The 21,238-nt window shown below is 40.6% G+C and overlaps 1 protein-coding gene across 4 annotated transcripts in view; it reads right to left on the reverse strand.

Annotated features, from left to right (window-relative positions):
- LYPD6B (LY6/PLAUR domain containing 6B) overlaps nt 1-21,238 on the reverse strand; it is a 229,674-nt gene that overhangs the window by 22,476 nt on the left and 185,960 nt on the right. For 3 of the 4 annotated variants that reach the window (XM_070476226.1, XM_020893426.2, XM_070476227.1), the window contains one exon: nt 8,123-8,181. The exons of the other annotated variant lie outside the window; for it this stretch is intronic. The gene's annotated coding sequence lies outside the window, so the exon portion shown is untranslated. The remainder of the gene's footprint in view (nt 1-8,122; nt 8,182-21,238) is intronic. 4 annotated transcript variants of the gene reach the window in all.

A 21,238-nucleotide genomic window follows, 5' to 3' on the forward strand; every position in this document is an offset into this window, starting at 1 on the left:
GGAGCAGAAGGAAGTGTACACATAAAGATATATATGTGTATAATTTTATATTCCCAGAGGAAATTGAAAAATTATAGACATTAAATAGTGTTTTAATTGCATCATGAAAAATGACATTTAAGCAATGGTTCACAGTCCTACAAAGGTAAAGTCAAGCGTATATGCTGCCTAGTCTAGTGTGGGGAGAATGGCTTTTAGAGGCACTCAGGCCTGGGAGCAAATTCTGACCTTGCCATTAGTTGGACCTGCCACCTCTGGCTGATTCCTCTACTGCTCTGAGACTCAGGTTCCTATCAGTAAAACAGAGATATTAATTATCTATTTTGCACAAAGTTCTGGGAATTAAAGGAGAATGACTAAGTCCCTATACATTGTTGGTTTAATTATCAAACTATTAAATAAATACTAAATGCTAAAATTAGAAGGGGGTGGAATGGATTGGGAGATTGGGATTGACTGATATGCCCTACAATGTTTTAAATAGATAACCAACAAGGACTGTATACTACAGGGAACTCCACTGAATGCTCTATGGTGACTAAATGGGAAGGAAATCCAAAAAAGGGGATATGTGTACATGTACGGCTGATTCCTTTGCTGTACGGCAGAAACTAACACAATATTATAATGTAACCGTACTCTTAAAAAACATCTAAAATTAGAGATTTATGGTTCCTCAATGGATTACATACCAGCCAGTACAATTAAGATTATACCATATCTGGCCAGATTTAAGACAAATTCAATACACCTATTTTCAGCTCTCAAATGCTGTGATTATCTAAGCATATATGAGAGAAGAATGTAAAACTCCTCTGAAGATAAGTTTTAAGAAAACTACTCAAAAAAAAAAAAAAGAAAGAAAGAAAGAAAACTACTCTAGAATATATGTGAGCACAATATTTAGGCCTCAGTGGAGTATTTTCATTTATCTGCTTTCTGATAAATCTATATATTTTTGTCTATGCTCATAAATAAAAGCGGTTCTCATAAAGTGTGCTTTAAAAAGCAACAGGCTCCCTAGAGTCTGTCATACAAAGTAAAATAAGTCAGAAAGAGAAAAACAAATATCAGATATTAACGCATACATATGAGATCTAGAAAAATGGTACTGATGAACCTATCTGTAGGATAGGAATGGAGAGAAGAGACTTGGGGTCACTGTGGTGTGGGAAGGAGAGGGTGGGACAAACTGAGAGAGAAGCCTCAACATACATAGACGATCACGTGTAAGACCGGTAACGAGCAGGAAGCTCAGCTTGGTGCGCTGTGATGACCTAGAGGGGTGGGATGGTGAGTGGGTAGGAGGGGAATTCAAGACGGAGGGGATACATATACATATACATATATACGTATACATATACATATATACATATACATATGTATATGTATACATACGGCTGATTCATGTTGTTGTGCAGCAGAAACTAACACGACATTGTAAAGCAATTAGACTGCAATTAAAAGTAAATTTTTTAAAAATTCAAAAAAAGAAAAAAAGCAGTAGACTCTGTGCTTGTATTTCTCACTCTTCTTTAAAGAAATACTTTGTATTTCTCTCTCTTTTTAAAAGGCTCAGCTCTAATATTTCTCCCTCATGAAAACTTTCTGTGTCTACTCTGCCCCATGGAATAGTCTCCACCCTGGAAAATGCTTGGGGTTTGTTTGGGGATACAAGATTGCCCTTCCTTGTTGAGCACTGGAGAGGGAATTGCAGCTCCAGTTCTTGCTTAGAGATGAGCTAAAGGTCTCTAGTGGAGGTGATGGGATTCCAGTCGAGCTATTTCAAATCCTGAAAGATGATGCTGTGAAAGTGCTGCACTCAATATGCCAGCATATTTGGAAAACTCAGCAGTGGCCACAGGACTGGAAAAAGTCCATTTTCATTGCAATCCCTAAGAAAGGCAATCCCAAAGAATGCTCAAACTACTGCACAATTGCACTCATCTCACACGCTAGTAAAGTAATACTCAAAATTCTCCAAGCCAGGCTTCAGCAATACGTGAACCGTGAACTTCCAGATGTTCAAGCTGGTTTTAGAAAAGGCAGAGGAACCAGAGATCAAATTGCCAATATCTGCTGGATCATCAAAAAACCAAGAGAGTTCCAGAAAAACATCTATTTCTGCTTTATTGACTATGCCAAAGCCTTCAACTGTGTGGATCACAATAAACTGGAAAATTATTCAAGAGATGGGAATACCAGACCACCTGACCTGCCTCTTGAGAAACCTGTATGCAGGTCAGGAAGCAACAGTTAAGAACTGGACATGGAACAACAGACTGGTTCCAAATAGGAAAAGGAGTACGTCAAGGCTGTATATTGTCACCCTGCTTATTTAACTTATATGCAGAGTACATCATGAGAAACGCTGGGCTGGAAGAAGCACAAGCTGGAATCAAGACTGCCGGGTGAAATATCAATAACCTCAGATATGCAGATGACACCACCCTTATGGCAGAAAGTGAAGAGGAACTAAAAAGCCTCTTGATGAGAGTGAAAGAGGAGAGTGAAAAAGTTGGCTTAAAGCTCAACATTCAGAAAATGAAGATCATGGCATCTGGTCCCATCACCTCATGGGAAATAGATGGGGAGACAGTGGAAACAGTGTCAGACTTTATTTTGGGGGGCTCCAAAATCACTGCAGATAGTGACTGCAGCCATGAAATTAAAAGACGCTTACTCCTTGGAAGGAAAGTTATGACCAACCTAGATAGCATATTAAAAAGCAGAGACATCACTTTGCCAACAAAGGTCCATCTGGTCAAGGCTATGGTTTTCCAGTGGTCACGTAGGGGTATGAGAGTTGGACTGTGAAGAAATCTGAGCACCGAAGAATTGATGCTTTTGAACTGTGGTGTTGGAGAAGACTCTTGAGAGTCCCTTGGACTGCAAGGAGATCCAACCAGTCCATCCTGAAGGAGATATGTCCTGGGTGTTCATTGGAAAGACTGATGCTGAAGCTGAAACTCCAATACTTTGGCCACCTCATGCGAAGAGTTGACTCATTGGAAAAGACCCTGATGCTGGGAGGGATTGGGGGCAGGAGGAGAAGGGGACGACAGAGAATCAGATGGCTGGATGGCGTCACCAACTCGATGGGCATGAGTTTGAGTAAACTCCGGGAGCTGGTGATGGACAGGGAGGCCTGGCATGCTGCGATTCATGGGGTCGCAAAGAGTCAGACATGACTGAGCGATGAACTGAACTGAACTGAAAGGTCTCTAAATGCCTCACACACATGGGCATTACCTTTTTTTTAAAAAAAAAAAAAAGCTTTTTCATCTTTTCCACCAACAGAATTTCCATTTCCATGTTGACTATTCATTTAGATTTTAGGTGAACAGATGAAGATTGTGAGAGTTTTGTTTTCAACAACTAAAGTTCTGCCCATCGCTGGCCTAGTGTATTCACATGTGGTTCAACACATACTAGGTTGGGCCTTAAATATGCTCCAACCACATGATCTTCCTAAGCTATCCTAAAAGGGTGAAAGGGACTGAGCCCTGCAGTGCTTTCATCTCTTGCTCCTCCAGCCTTGTTCACCCTGATCTGTGCCCTGGGAAGCCAAGCTATGATGACCAGGCACACAGTTCCCTTTTCTACGGGCTCTCAGTTTGATTTGGCCAATGGCAGAAACTGGCAGACTGGAGAATGAGCAGAGAGTGAGACTGAGGTATTTACTCCCCTGACTCACTCCCTGCCAGGCTGTCATCATGTCTCTCAGCTGCTGTCAGGTCCCTAACTTCATAGCTACCTTCTCCCAGGTTCCAATAACCATTTTTTTCTTATCTGAGGCTCAGTTGGTAAAGAATCTGCCTGCAATATGGGCGAACCCAGTTTCAATCCCTGAATCGGGAAGATCCCCTGGAGAAGGGAAATGCTACCCACTCCAGTATTCTTGCATGGAGAATTCCATGCTCAGAGGAGCCTAGTGGGCTACAGTCCATGCGGTTGCAAAGAGTTGGACATGACTAAGCAACTCACAGCATCAGGCCTGTAGGAGAGAAATGGCTTTTCTCTGTTGCTATCTCTGAAGGCTGGGACTATCCTTTATTGCTATCCCTAAACTTAGCCCAAACCACTGTAAATAGCCCCTTATTCATTCTCTCAAATAACACCAGTCTGAATATGCCATCTGGTTCCTTCCAGGACCCTGAAGAAGCTGTGAATCTAGTCTCAAAACACCAGAAAGTGAGTCACACTGAACCAAAGTGTCAGGTGTTGTAGGAATAGCTGCAGTGACTAAACAATACTTCTTTACCAGGAGAGTATAAGGGCAACTGTTACAACTGGATTTATGCTACAAACCAATCAAGGGGAGAATGAAGGCTTTAGAAAGAAAATGAGAATATTAACAAGAAAAATCTAGCTGAAAAATATTTTATAATCCTATGCGAATATCATAAGTCCACCGAAATGCATCTTTTTTCTGCTCCTACGATCACTGAAGAACATCATGAAATGAGAAAAAGAGGGAGGTAAAATTCCTGAATCTTATTTAATAGAAGAGCTGAGAAAAATGGACACATTTTGATGAACAAAGCACTGGAGCCCATGGAAGCTTTAGTGTATTCAAAGCTGTACTCTTACTACATCATAGAACCTAACACAGAAATGTAAGTTTATTTAAACAAAAACATTTCACTGAGGAAGGGGGAAATATGGGGGAGTAGAAAGACCCTGAGCTCACCTCCTCTCATGAGCACAGCAAAACAACAACTATCTGCAAAACAACCATCCATAAAAAATGACCAGAACCCACCAGAAAAGATCTTCTCCAACTAAAGACACAAAGAAGGAACCACAGCAAGATAACTAGGAAAGGCAGACTCAAGATATAATCAAATCCCATACCCCTGGGTGGGTTGACCCCCAGACTGGAGAATTATATTGCACAGGTTCTCCCAAAAGGCATAAAAATTCTGGACCCCATGTCCAATTCCCAGCCTGTGTGGTCCTGCATCAGGAAGATTATTGCCTAGAGCAGTAGTCCCCAAGCTTTTTGGCACCAGAGACTGGTTTCATGGAAGACAATTTTTCCATGGACTGGCAGGGGAGGGGGTAAGTTTTGGGATGATTCAAGTGCAAATGATTACATTTACTGTGCACTTTATTTCCAGTCTAATGCTGCTGCTGATCTGACAGGAGGTACCAGTCTGTGGCCCAGAGGCTGGGGACCTCTGCCCTAGAGCATTTGACTTTGAAGGCTGCTGCTAAGTCACTTCAGTCATGCAGGGCTTAATTTCAGGAACTTCACAGTATTGGGGGAAATAGAGACTTCACTCTTAAAAGGTCTACACAAAATTTCACATACAACCAGGACCTAAGACAAAAGCAGTAATTTGATAGGAACCCGAGCCAGACCTCCCTGCTTGTCTTAGGAGAGTCACCTAGAGAGATGGGAGGCAGCTGCAGCTCACCAAGGGGATATAGACACTAGTCACAGCCACGGTGGGGACCATTCTACCCATGAATACTGCTGCTGGCAGCACAAAAGAGCCCAAATAGCAAAAACAATCTTGAGAAAGAAGAACAGAGCTGGAGGAACCACATGCCTTAACTTCAGACTATATTACAAACCTGCAGTAATCACAAGCTGGAATCAAGATTGCCGGGAGAAGTATCAATAACTTCAGATATGCAGATGACACCACCGTTATGGCAGAAAGTAAAGAGCAACTAAAGAGCCTCTTGATGAAGGTGAAAGAGAGTGAAAAAGCTGGCTTAAAATTCAACATTCAAAAGACAAAGATCATGGCATCTAGTTCCAACACTTCATGGCAAATAGATGGGGAAACAATGGAAACAGTGACAGACTTAATTTTCTCGGGCTTCAAAATCACTGTGGATGGTGACTGCAGTTATGAAATTAAAAGACCCTTGCTCCTTGGAAGAAAAGCTGTGACAAACCTAGACAGTGTATTAAAAAGCAGAGACAATCCTCTGCCAACAAAGGTCCATATAGTCCAAGCTACTGTTTTTCCAGTAGTCATGTATGGATGTGAAAGTTGGACCATAAAGAAGGCTGAGCACCAAAGAACTGATGCTTTCAAACTGTGGTGTTGGAGAAGGCTCTTGAGAGTTCCTTGGACTGCTAGGAGATCAAACCAGTCAGTCCTAAAGGAAATTAACCCTGAATATTCATAGGAAGGATTGATGCTGAAGCTGAAGCTCCCATATTCTGGCCACCTGATGTAAAGAGTAGACTCATTGGAAAAGACTCTGATGCTGGGAAAGTTGAAGGCAGGAGGAGGAGGAGACGACAGAGGATGAGATGGTTGGATGGCATCACCAACTCAGTGGACATGAGTTTCAGCAAACTCCCAGAGATGGTGAAGGACAAGGAAGCCTGGCATGCTGCATGCAGTCCACGGGGTCACAAAGAGTTGGACATCACTGAGTGACTGAACAACAACAGTAATCAAAACAGTGTGGTACTAGCACAAAAACATATAGATCAGTGGAATAGGACAGAAAGTCCAGAAGTAAACCCACATACTTAATCAATAATAATCAACTTGAACTTTGATAAAGATGGCAAAAACATACAATGGAGAAAAGACGATTTCTTCAATAAGTGAAAACTGGACAGCTACATTTAAAAGGATGAAATTATAACATTCTGTCACACCATATACAAAAATAAACTCAAACTGAATTAAAGGCCTAAAAGTAACACCAAAACCCTAAAACTCTTAGAAGAAAACATAGGCAAAACATACTTTGATATAAATCACAGCAATATTTTTTGGGTTCATCTCCTAAAAGGTGATAAAAGCAAAAATAAATGGGACCTAATTAAACTGAAAAGATTTTGTGCAGCAAAGGAAACAACTGAAAAACAAAAAGACAACCTACTGAAAGAAATATTTGCAAATGACATGAGTGATAAGGGATTAATAACCAACACACATAAACAGCTCAAAGGACTCAATATAAAAAATAAACCCAATTTAAAAATGAGGAGAAGAACTTGATAGCCATTTTTCCAAAGAGGACATGCAGATGGCTAATAGGAACATGTAAAGAAGCTCCACATTGCTAATATTAGAGAAATACAAATCAAAAGCACAATGAGATGTCACCTCACACTTGTCAAAATGACTATCAACAAAAATAATACAAATAGCAAATGTTGGTGAGGATGTGGAGAAAAGGGAACCTTCATACATTGTTGGTGGGAATGTAAATTGGTGCATCCACTGTGGAAAACAGTATAGAGGTTTCTCAAAAAACTAAAAATAGAACTACTATATGACCCAGCAATTCTACTCCCAGGTATTACTGAAAAAAATTTAAAAGTCACTAATTAAATAAGATGCATGCACCTCAGTGTTGACAGCAGCATTATTTACAACTGCCGAGATGTGAAAGCAACCTGAGTGTCCATCAACAGATGAACAGATAAAGAAGAAGTGGTACATACATACAACGGAATACTACTCAGCCATAAAAAGAAAATAAAATTCAGCCATTTATAGCAACATGGATGGACTTAGAGGGCATATACTAAATGAAATACACAGAAAGATACAATACATACTATCAGTTATATGTGGAATCTGAAAAATATAACAAACTAGTGAATATAACAAAAATGAAGCAGACTCACAGATGTAGGGAACAAACTAATGGTTACAAGTGGAGTCAGGTGGGAGGGGCAACATGGGGGGAAAAGTGAGAGGTACAAACTATTGGCTGTAAAATAGGCTCAAAAAAATAAAAAATAAAATAAAATAGGCTCAAGGATGTGTTGTACAACAGGGCAATATAGCCAATATTTTTAATAACTATAAATGCAAAGTAACCTTTAAAAACTATATTTTTAAAATTAAAATAAAAATAAATTCACTGAAAACCAGAATTCCATATTAACACAATTATGATTTGCCCTATTCTCCTTCCTTAAAATCTTGTATTTCAATAAACAACGCCATTTTTATGTGACAATGGGCTTTTCACTTAAATTAAGGACTTTCTCCTGAACTTCCTCTGATTTTTCTCTGGTTACCTCTCAACGTTCCACAGTCCAAAAAGTTCCTATTGAGATAATGGTCTTAGCAGCCTCATTTGCCCAGAGAAGCCATTTAATTCACCTTCCAAATCTACTTGTACTCACCCTTCTTAATTTTCTCTTCTCTTCCTTTTTCACTTCCTCCTACTCTCACCCAAGGACACCTTAAAAAAAAAAAAAAAAGTTCAGCTTGAAATGTACATTGAGATCTCATCCATATTCTGTACCAATTTCCAGACCATAAAACTCCTTATTGGCAGAGACAGTGTTCTATGATAATGCCTAAAATAGTCCCTTTTACCTTGTGCTTAAAATAAAGCACACCTTGAAAGTACTTTCAGCTTCATGCAAATACAGAAGTCAAAGAGGCCAAAAGAGGGGTCCCTCTTCTTTTCCCCTTTTGTAAGTGAACACAAAGATTCTTTTCACGGGGACACCTAAGAGAGAAAGCTAGCTTCGGGATTTGGTAAGAGTGGCATCTGGGAAGTGAGGGGGGCTGAGGTAGCCCCGATGACTCTTAGTGTTTAAACCATGCTGGAATGTGAAGCCGACTATAACCAGCGCCCAGCTCACACCACTGATGGCCAAGGCGACTTCTGGTCCAAAGAGTCACAAATCTGAGCTACTGTCTTCCGAGGAGGCCACCCGCCGCCCCAGCAGCCAGCTCGGCGCATGCACCCCAGGCCTGCCACTCCTCGCTAACCTCCTCCTGCCCCCACCACGTTGTTTGCTGCCATGCACAGGAGAGACACTCGGGAAGGAACTGTGGAGTATGCCCGAACAAGGATGACTTCACCCATTCCTTCAGTTTGAAAAGTCCACTCCCCTGACCCTGATGATGACCGATTTCCATTTACCCTTTGGCGTCTGCGTCTGGGCAGCGGGCAACTCATGGCTGTGCAGCCTCAGATTAGCACAGTCACTATATCATGACTCATCAGCAAAGAACTTTCCCATCAGAACCTAATTAGAGTTCCCTATATCCCTGTGAGGTAAGCGGGTATGCTCTCCTGCAGGTTATAAGGAGGAAATTGAGGATGAAGAGGTTACCGGCTCTGTGAAAGGTTATTAAGGGTGTCTGCCAGGGATGAAGTCATTACGCAGTCATCCCGGTTCAGTCTTTCCACTCACTATGGATCCAGGCCTTTTTCTTGTGCTGTGACCACCTTATCATTCTCTGGACTTTTGTGATGGTGCAGAGTCCAGCAGATACATGCATTTCAAAAGGAAAAACAGGTATTATGGTATACCCTCCCGGTGGCTCAGTAGTAAAGAATCTCCCTGCCAATGAAGGAGACAAAAGAGACGCAGGTTCAACCCCTGGGTCGGGAAGATTCCCCTGGAGTATGATATGGCAACCTGCTCCAATGTTCTTGCCTGGAAAATCCCATGGACAGAAAAGCCTGGAGGGCTACAGTCTATAGGGTCAAAAAGAGTCAGACATGACTTAGCGACTAAACCACAAGAAGAAAATGTGCCCTTGCTAAATACTTCAGATGTCTCTTCCCATAATAACTCATATTAGAAGTCCTCTCTCAGATACTTTCCAGTAAAGGTATCTTGTTAGGTAGAATTAATACTGTCTCCTGGAAAGAGGGTTCAGAATAAAACATCTGCATCCTTTTCCTGAGAAAGGGACAATAAGGTTCACTCCTGCAACTTCAGAGGCACAAGCCAGCACACAGGCAGCCTTGGAGTTCAGGGTCATTGCCTGTTCAGGTTTGTGAACTTCCCAGAGCACAGTGATGGCACAGTCTCCCCAACACACTTGGGCCAGGCCCTCTTGGTCCGCAGCACGCTTTATGTCTCTGATGGGTTTCCTAGGGCAGGGACACAGCAAATACGGCAACTTCCTCTACCACCGGCCTTTCTGACTTTGCCAAAGAGAACCAGGATTGTCTGCTTCCAGGGGAGAAGCACGTTTCAACCACCAAAACCATGTTCTTTTTGCTTTGCCAGTTTTGCTTCCTCCTCCTAGCTCCAGATGAGGACCCGTCCCACGTTTCCAGCTTTTATGTTATTACTATTTACTTTCCCACAGTGTGATTACTGTTACTTTCCTGAGGGACCAGATTTGTGCTCACACGTTCTACTCCCACCCCTTGTTGATTTCTAAGTCACCAGACCCATCCCTGATCTGAGGATGCTGGACTGTATATTTCTGCCATTTTACATAGTATGAATTGGAGTAGATTACTATTTCATTTGGGGAACGACTAGTTCAGAAAGACAATAAAACATGCTCTAATGCCACAGTAATTAAAACAGTGCAGCAGCAACATTTGAGTAGACAGACAAATGGAACAGAATAGAAAGTCTGGAAAACAGACTGAAATACACCAGAGAAAATGGTTAATGGTTATATGGGAAAAAATGGCATCTAAAACCAGTAAGATAAGAATAAACTTTAAGAAACTGAATTGGGATAACTGGGTACATACCTCATACTGCACACACAGAAAGCCATAAATGTTCTAGAAAAGAAAATTTGAACACAGACTGGTACTGGATAATCTTAAGGAATCACTGGTATAATAATGAAATAGAAGTTATGTCCTAAAAAATTTGACATGTCATTGATATATATTGATATACTTACAAAGAAAATATAATATCTGGGGTTTGCTTTAAATATTCTCAAAATGTGTGGGAGAATAAGATGAAATAATATTGGCAAAATACCCCTAATTGTTGAAGTTGGATGACAGGTAGTTGGAGCTTATTATACTATTTTCTTTAATTTGTCTATGCTTAAAATTATCTGTAATAAAATACCTTAAAAATACAAGAAAATACAAATGACTTCCTTGGAGTGGGGAAAGGCCATTCTGACTATGATTAAAAACTTAGAATGTATTACAAAGTTTGAAAATTCAATTACATTAAGCAACAATAAATTCTGTATGACAAAAAAAAATCATTAAAAAAAAGCAAATAACCTGGGGAAATATTTTCAACTCATGTCACAGACAAAACAATGGATAATCTCACTAACATGGAAAGAGCTACTGAAAATTGGTAAGAAAATTATCAGCAACCCATCAGAAAAATTGGTAAAGGACATTAATAGATATTTTGTGGAAAAAATGAATAAAATGGCCTTTAAACAACATGATGTAAGCTGACCATCTTTTCAAAAAGAAGTATAAATTAAAACTATACTTTATAAATTCCAGATTTTGACTTGTCTGATCGATTAAAATGTTTTCTAATACTCTTTTGAGGAGACCATAGGAAATCAGTCATTTTCAAACACTGCTGGTGGGAATGTGACTCCAAGGAGCAATTTGGAAACATTATTAAAATTTCAAATGCATTTACCCTTGACCCAAAATCTCACTTCTGGGAATTTTTTCTACAGATGGTCTGCTTTCATGCAAAATAATATACTGCCATGATAGTCTTTGGAGTATTGTTTATAATAGCAAGTGATAGGAAAAAAACCCTAAGTGTCCATCAAAAGAGTATCTGTGTGTGTGTGTGTGTGTGTGTGTGTGTGTGTGTGTGTGTAGGGGGGGTGTATACATATATATACACTTAAAATGGAATATGATGCAGTCATTTGAAAAACATGGGATTTCCCTAGCGGTCCAGCAGTTAAGACTCTGGAGAAGTCTCCTTAAGACTTAAGACTTAAGACTCTCCTTAAGCAAAAGGAGAAGGGGGCGACAGAGGATGAGATGGTTAGATAGTATCACCGACTCAATGGACACGAATCTGGGCAAACTCCAGAACATGGTGAAGGACAGGGAAGCCTGGGGTTCTGCATTCCACGGAGTCACAAAGAGTCAGGCATGACTGAACAACTGAACAACAACAATGTAGAAGATAATCAGTAAACCAGTTTTTAAGATGTGAAACAAAATGCACAACTGCCATGAAAAGCATGTTCCACAAAAAATAATTACCTTAATATGATATACAGAATTTTGACAAGCACACACAAAATTTTTTTTTATGTTCATTAGCCCACATTGTTTATTGCCCCTAAAGAGCAATTTCTGTTAGGCTCTTTGAACTATGAGAAATGGCTTATCTTCCAGGATTCCAATTGAGGTTCTGAAATCTAAGAATTCAGCAACTCCCCATCTCCACATGACAGCTTCAGAGGTAAGAGGGGTCTATAACCCACTCCCATAGGAAAGGATGCAATGGTTCCTTGTGCACACAGTTAGGAGGGAAATTGCTATTTAGCTGAGTAACAAGTTAAATATTTATCTCGTGGCCTGTTTCTCAGCATTTCAGTTTCCTCACACATTGAATCAAGTATTGAGCATTAGTGCTAACATTGGGCAAGTCACTTAACCGCCTTGTGCCTCAGTTTCCATACTGTAAAAGGAGATAATAAAAAGTACAACCTTAAGGGAGTGAGTGAACATCACAATCACTTAGAATCATGTCTGAAGACAGTGCAAACTCAGTAAATATGAGCTGCCTACCTGTAACATCTTAGAGATGAGTATGTTGAAAACTCTGTCTTTGGAGCCAGACTTCCAGGGCTGCCTGAGAAGTTACAGAATGCATCTCTGTCACCATTTTCCTTAGACTAATTAGCTCTGGTACAAATGGAAATTATTTACTTTCAAAATTTTGACTTTACTAGTGTTGAGTGATTTATATGATCCTGTAGCCAGGAGGTCCCAGACCTACATTCTCTCCTTGGCAAATCTGTACATCTTCTTCCAAAGACAGTATTTGTTCATCACATCTTGTCTTAGAAATGGCTTCAGGCAAGGGTTAGGCAGAGACTAGCCACCCCTTTCCCCACCTTCTGTGTGAGGCCTGGAACACGGGGCGCAGAGGTAAACACCGCACACAGACAGGGGCGGAACCAACCAGCCCACCGCTTCCCCGGGGAGTTCAGAAGAGACACCGGATTGGGCCAGCTCACAGACAGAACAGACATGCAGATCTGGGATCTGGCACCTCCAAGCTTCCCTTTTCCATCACAGAGGGATGTTAACGTGTCATGTGCTTAGTTGCTCAGTCGTGTCCAACTCTTTGCGACCCTATGGACTGTAGCCCGCCAGGCTCCTCTGTCCATGAGGATTCTCCAGGCAAGAATTCTGGAATAGGTTGCCATGCCCACATCCAGGGGATCTTCCCAACCCAGGTCTTCTGCATTGCAGGCGGCTTCTTTATCGTCTGAGCCCCCAGGGTTATGATGTGGAAGCAAACGGGAGAAAGGAACATCCTTAATCAGTTTCAATGTGTGTCTGTCCCTCCCCAACACTGGCTCATCGTAACATCATGCAAACTGGAGAGGACAGGAGCTGAGGGTGGACAGTCAGGAGGACACCATCCAGAACGTTACAAACAGCTCCCCCAGGTCATCTGATCTTAGAGAAGAAAAGGAAACCAGATCTTGCATCCCTAATGGGAAATCATAGGATAAACTTTTCCTGGCTAAAAGTTTGAAATATATACCTTTGTCACACTCAAAATTGTCACCCATTATTTCTTGCCTTATACTTTCCTCCTTTAAAACACACATGTTAATTTCATAGAATAATCCAATTTATACACTGTAAATGCACACAACTCACTTTTTCAGTTATTCAATCAGTATTTATGGAGCACCTACCACATACCCAGCATGGTTTTGTTCACCACCATAGCTTCATTCCCTAAAACACAGATGCTGCTCTCAGAGGTCAGACTTTCCAATGCTTTGCTAATGGTTTCCTCCATGAGCCCTCATGTAGGACACTTCCTTTTTTTAAGCTAACATTTATTGAGGGCTTATGGGTGTCAGGCACTGAACACCATTAATTCATTTAATTCTCACAACACCTCTGTGAAGTGGTACTATTATTATCCCCTTTTTACAGGTGAGTTTGAAATTTAAAGACAGGAAAAGTAACTTACTCAAAACCATGGAACTAGTAAATCACAAACAGAATTAAAATTCAGGTCCAATTACAAACTCCTCCATCTTAATCCCTACAACTAAACTGCCTTCAAAACTTCTTAAATAGAGTTGGCCAGGATGGATATATTTGGTTTCTAATGGTTTCTTCTGCATTTTCTTTGTTTGCTTTGCTGTGATTTTCATCTTCTGAACAATGTCTTTCAAGCAGCTACAAAATGATCATTTAAAAGCAATTGTATCCAGTCATGGGACCATGGCGGAGCAGGCTAAAAAATGACAGTCATTTGAACATAAATATTTAAATATATGCACTACACTCCATTTAGTGTATTATTCATATTCTAGGCTGACATAAAAAAGGTTTCTGGAACTTACCAGCTGCTTTCTTTTGTGAACTCAATGATTCTCACCCAAACAAGACTCAAAGGACCCATTTTCCAAATCAGCTTCCTTATATTTACACCTGGTCATTGATGTCATTTGCTGTCTTTTCTGCCAATCCCAAACTGACTAGAGAGGAAGATCAGTCTGAATTCTCTCTAATTGCTTCCTTTCCCTTTCCCCAAACCTTGCACTTTCCCCCCTAAAACGAAAACCATAGTTTAGTGAAGTGACTGTGATTAAGCAAATTATGAGCCAGCTCAGGGAGCTACTCTAATTAGGGATATTTCCCTGACTCTGCTTGCAGGAGGCCTGGCCTGCCTAGAGCACCCACTCCGTCTGGGGGCGGCGTGTCAGCTGATGGCAATCACTGCTGCTATTTTTCCAGGTTAATGTGACATTAGGGTCTGAAGCCCCAAACTTGAACAATTATTCTCTTTGATATGTCTTTACTCAGTCCACTGATAAATAATGTTTGTCAGCCCTGAATGCCCCAGCAGCCCACACAACCATTCATCAGACCTCAGATTTTTCAATGGGAAGAAGAAGGTGTGCCCACAGGCAGTATCTGTCTCCCTCTCTCATCACATTTAAGCTCCCTGAAGGTAGAAGTAGCCTTGCATCTCCAGCAATGGGACTGGCACAGAGCAGGGGCCCAAATGTTTGCTGAATATTGTGGAATGAAGAAAGGAGGTATAAAAAGTACAGTCACCTTTTCCTTTAAGGGGCACTTGATGGGACAGTGGATCTAATAATAAAACACTTGCATAGGGGATATACATATCACATACCACACTGAAATGAGGATGCGTGAGCACTAAGTCACTTCAGTCACGTCCGACTCTTAGGAACCTTCTGGACTGTAGCCCGCCAGGCTCCTCCATCCATGGGATTCTCCAGGCAAGAATACTGGAGTGGGTGGCCATGCCCTTCTCCAGGGGATCTTCCTGACCCAAGGATCGAGCCCACATCTCTTATGTCTCCTGCACTGGCAGGTGGGTTCTTTACCACAAATGCCACTGTTTTCCTGAAAAAAAAAAAAACTAAAAATAGAGCTACCACATGATCCAGCAATCTCACTCCTGGGCATACTCCAGAAAAGATGAAAACTCTAATTCAAAAAGACACATGCACCCCAATGTTTTCAGCAGCACTATTTAAAATAGCCAAGACATGGAAGCACCCTAAGTGTCCATTGACAGAGGAATGGATAAAAAAGATGTAGCACATATATACAAGGGAATACTACTCAGCCATAAAAAAGAATGAATTAATGCCGTCTATAGCAACGTGGATGGACCTAGAGATTGCTGTACTAAGTGAATTCAGAAATAAAAATACAAGATATCATTTATATGTAGAATCTTTAAAAATTATACAAATTAACAATTACAAAACAGAAAGAGACTCACAGACACAGAAAATAAAGTTTGGTTGTTAAAGAAAAAAGAAGCGGGTGGGATAAATTGGGAATCTGAGATTAACAGCTACTACTGTGTATAAAATAAACAACAAGGATCTACTGTACAGCACAGGGAACTGTACTCAATATGTTATAATAATCTACAGTCAAAAAGAATCTGAAGAAGAATATATATAAATAACTGAATTACTTTGTTGTGCATCTGAAAACTAACATAACATTGTAAATCAACTATAATTCAATAAAAAGAATGTTGAAAAGACAAGGCAAGCTCTTAGTACATATTTTATAGCAAATACTAGTGAGTTTTCACCATTAACTTAAAACAGTTAAAAACTGCAATTGAAATACCGGAGAAAAGTATCAAACAGACATAGAATCAGGAGTTTGCTCTGAGAAAACAGCAGTGGGAGCAATAACCAACACTCTCACAAGTTTAATTTGGTTATGAAATCCTTCAAGGGAAATTTCAGAACTGCAGGAGCTTAATACCTTACTGAGACCTACGATGTGGTTATATATTAAAATACTGTCAGTCCTGCTTAGGTTCTACTTAACTTCCTATACCTTCTGGCAATGGTAGTTCAAGACAGTTGAGAGAGCACTGTCGCTAGAATTCCTTTGGGTCTGGGCTCACTGGGCCCTGCAGAACAGACCAAGGAAAATTTGGCAATGTCCTGCAGCCACGGCAGCACCACACCATGTAATCCATGGATTTGGCTTCCTCTGTGTGAGTGATTATGCTGAGCCCTGGAATAGAAGTGTCACGTTCGGCACCATCCATCCAAACTTATCTTTGGAGTTTTTCTTAGCTGAGGAAGTACTAACAAACTTTTTAAATGGAAAACTGATATATATATACACACACGCATATATATGTAAACACACACACACAAATATATATATATATAAACCTCTTTTTGTATATTTTTAAACTGGAGTATAATTGCTTTGCAATGTTGCATTAGTTTCTCCTGTACAACATCGTCAATCATCCATATGTGTAGATATATCCCCTTCCTCTTGAGCCTCTCCCTCCCCATTCCTCCCACCCTACCCCTCTAGGTCATCACAGAGCACTGAGATGAGCTCCCTCTGCTATATAGCAGCTTCCCACTAGCTGTCTGTTTTATACTTGGTAGTGTATATATGTCAATGCTACTCTCTCTAAGAGGCATTCTTGAATGCGTACTATGCACTATATGAGGAGCTAGAAATAAAAATTTAAGTAAGACAGGGTCCATGCCCTAAAGTTTGAATAACAGTGATGAAGACAGTTTATGCACAAATGGAAAATAGGTGAAGGTTGCTATAGATAACACTGAATTGTGCAGTGTTACTATCTCCGCTCCATTTACTTTTATAAAATGATTTCTAGTGATCCCTGTAGCTTGTAGTAGGTAGGGAAGTGTATTATGTATGCTAAAATCTTGTAGGGAGGCTCCTAGAAATAAGCAAGTCTGCAAGGAACAAATCTACATATGCTTAGTTTGGTTCAACAGAAGAAATGTCTGGAGAAAAAACATTTTTTTCTTAACAAGAGAAAAAGAAGCATGCTGGCTGTGACTTTCCACAGGTGTCACCAGAATAAATGAATGGGGGTGGACACACTGCCACCTGTGGTCTGACGGGGAGCATGCTGAGGCTGTGTCCACATCCTGAACTAGGAACTGGGTAGCCTAGCACCGTTCTCCAGCAAACTTCAGGGCCCTCATGTCTTCATTCTCGGTTCAGAAACTTCACCCTTCCAACAAAGTTCAATTCTCCCAGAAGCATAAGGTACACTAGATACGACAGGCTTGGAAAAATCAAGTTTTACTGATGACCAGTTTACTCATTGCAAATGAAATGTCCAGTGTAGTCAGAGGTACCCAGTATGTCCTTGTCCTCCAAGGTGAGTTTGTCACAACAGGTTTAGCTTATTTTCCTGAAGGCACTTCAGATTCCTTTTAGAAATGGTATACTTCTGTATGATTCAAAACAAAATAATTTTCACTTACACAAAGTATTTGCCATCACCTTACGGAGCATTGAGAGCCCTGACTCTTACAATGGACATAACATAAGAACCTGTTTCCTATTTTGACTTGGAGAAGTTGGATGCAAATTCATGTGGACTACTAAACTATGTCATCAGCTGAAGCCAGCAAACGGCTCTTCTGCTGTTTCAGACTGAAGCAGTCTCCTCAGTGAAACGTGGTGTAGGCCTTAGCATCTGGGAGGCAGCCTTACGCACTGGCACTTTCTCCCTGTCCGTCGTGAGCGTCTACAGAGGTTTTTGAAGTTCTTTTGTTGTTTTGTTTTACTTTCATATGATATCATTTATAAGTGGAATCTTAAAAAATAATACAAACTTATTTATAAAATAGAAACAGACTTGCAGATATCAAAAACAAACTTATGTACAAAAAAAAAATACAAAAAAAAAAAAAAAGAAAACCTTATGGTTACAATGGAGAAATAAGTAGGGGAGGGATAAATTAAGAGTCTGGGAATGGTAAAGAACCCACCTGCCAATACAGGAAACATAATGAGGTGTGGGTTCAATCCCTAGGTTGGGCTCCAGATCCCCTGGAGAAGGAAATGGCAAAACCCACTCCAATATTCTTGCTTGGAGAATTCCCTAGACAGAGGAACCTGGCGGGCTACAGTCCAAAGGGTCACAAAGAGTCAGACACAACTAAAAATTACTTAGTGCAGCACATATAGGATGAATAACTAACAAGGACCTACTGTATGGCACAGGGAACTATAATAACACACAGAGAATTTTTACAAGCTGTAGTGATGACTATCAGACTCATTACAACTGGTCCAAGAACTGAGTTCTACCTTGAATTCATTTTCAGGAGATTGTCTCACCCAAACAACTTATTCAACCCTGCTTCTAAGGTCTCCCACATCCATTTTTAAATCCTTAGAATTTCAATCTTGCTTTGGGAAGATGCCAGAAATTCAAATAACCATCTGATAATTACATGACCACCATTGCCAGCACATCCAAAATAGTAGGTTCCTGGGAAATATCAGAGATCAAAATTCTATTAAATCCATATAAAGAACCTGCTGTGTGGTCAGCACTGTGATGACCACTACAAAGTTGAAATGGAGTTATACTTTCTATTTAAGAAAAGTCTTTGACCTAAAAAACCATCGGGACTAGATATCACACATGAAATGACTACAGTGAGAACAGGGCAGAGATGATTAATAATTATAAAAAGTGCTTTAGGGTACAGTAAGTGATAATAGAGTTACATTCACATACAATAGTTCTTTTGATTTTGATGACCACATGGTGAGGTAGGCAAGGGAGATACTGCATTATTAACCTCATTTTATAGACGAGGAAACTGTGAGGTCCAGGGTAGCCAAAGGGCACCTTGCAAATAAGTGGCAGAGTTCCAGGATAGTAGTATCAGCATTGTCTCTCTGTTCTGTAATCTTGGTGCCACATCACACTGCTTCTTTGCTAAGTACCACTGAATAAGAGGAAGGAGCATGGAAGGATGTGAAAGGTGAGCTGTAAAGGGTACTGGTAGGCAACAGAAAGGATATGGGGTCATCATGGGGAAAGAAAAAGAGAGAAATAGGCGAAGAACATGACCATGGGCTTGGAGGCAGAGAATTGGGAGGGAACAACTTACTGAAAGGAGATGTATATTAGAAGGAAGTAGGAAATACAGCTTGATAGGAAAATTAAATAATCATGGAATTTGCAGAAAGTTGAAATCAGGAGTTGAGTTTCCATCTTTCTAGCAAAGAGGCTATTTTTTTGGAAGGAGACAATATAGAGGTTAAGAAAGGGGACATGGTGTTCCGGCAGCAGGGGGTTAGAAGAATGGATGGTAGGGAGGCAAACAGTCTGAGTTTCTGGAATTCAGGAGCAGGGGGCTGGGGGGAGGAATGACCTGGCATAGTTCTAAAATGTTGAGATGGACATGCTTTACAGAATTTATCACCCAATTCATTTGCACATCACTAACAACAGCAAAGCTAAAAATACTCCGGTTACAAGAACAGGGCATATAAAAGGAGGATGACTGGTGCTTAGAAATTTATGATGGATTAAGTCATTTTAGGTTGGTTGACATAAAGCTTATAAAATACGCTGTCTCAAGCATTTAGGGTTGACAAAGGTAAAATTACCTGCATTTTTAGGCTTTCATTTGACTTCCTGCATTCAGCCAGGCTGTTATCAGGCTGAACTGATTACAAGCTGTTGGAGCTCCAACAGATGAAGGAGATTTGAATAGGGTGGGAGGCACTCTGCGTCCCTTACTTACACTTTACTGAGAATAGGTCTGATTTTATAAAATTGCTTTTATTTGGATATTTCACAAAATTTCACATGGGTAAGGAGTTCCATGCCTTAAAACAACCGAAAAGCCATTGATTCAGTCCAATCCTAGCCACAAACAGATGAGGAAGACAGGACAGAGAGATGCAGGGCCTGGCCCAAGATCACAGGCAAGTGAGGCCACTTGAGGGGCATTTATAACTATTAATACTTTAAACTGAAAAAGCTCCACAGCAAAAGGAGACAATCAACAAAATGAAAAGGCAACCTACTGAACAGGAGAAAATATTTATAAACCAATATCTGATAAGGGATTAAGATCCAAAATATATAAGGAACCCATACAACTCAACAGCAAAAAAACCCCAAATAATCCAATTTTAAATGGGCAAATGACCTGAAGAGATACTTTCCAAAGACATAGAAATAGCCAATAGGTACATTTGTTGTTGTTCAGTCGCTCAGTCGTGTCTGACTCTTTGTAACCCCATGGACTGCAGCACGCCAGGCCTCCCTATCCTTCAACATTTCCTGGAGTTTGCTCAAATTCATGTCCATTGAGTCAGTGATGCTATCCAACCACCTCGTCCTCTGTTGTACATGAAAGGTGCTAAACCACTGGGGGCTTCCCAGGTGGCACTAGTGGTAAAGAAACTGGCTGCCAATGCAGGAGATGCAAGAGATGTGGGTTTGATCCCTGGGTCAAGAAAACCCCTTGGAGGAGTAAATGGCAACCCACTCCAGTATTCTTGTCTGGAAAAATCCCACGGAGCGAGGAGCCTGGTGGGCTACAGTCCATGGGGGCTGCAAAGAGTTGGACATGACTGAGTGAGCACAAACAGCACTAGTCATCAGGGAAAAGCAAATCAAAATCACAATGAGATATCACCTCACACCTGTTAGAATGGTTAGCAATCAAAAACACAAGAGATGACAACTGCTGGGGAGAACGTAAAGAAAAAGGAACCCTGTCCACTGTTGGTGGGATAGTAAAGATGCAGCTCCTATGGAAAAGAGTATGGAGCTTCTATATGATCCAGCAATCTTGCCTCTGGGTATATATTCAAAGGAAATGAAATCAGTATTTCTAAGAGATATCTGCACCCACCCCTATGTTCAATGCAGCATTATTCATAATAGCCAAGATATAAACCAATCTATGTCTGTCAGCCAATGAATGAATTCTTTTTAAGTGTAGTATATATATTTGGGATTCATATGTAAGGAATATTATTCAGACATTAA

Source organism: Odocoileus virginianus, chromosome 13 (genome assembly GCF_023699985.2).
Source record: "Odocoileus virginianus isolate 20LAN1187 ecotype Illinois chromosome 13, Ovbor_1.2, whole genome shotgun sequence".
NCBI lineage: Eukaryota > Metazoa > Chordata > Mammalia > Artiodactyla > Cervidae > Odocoileus > Odocoileus virginianus.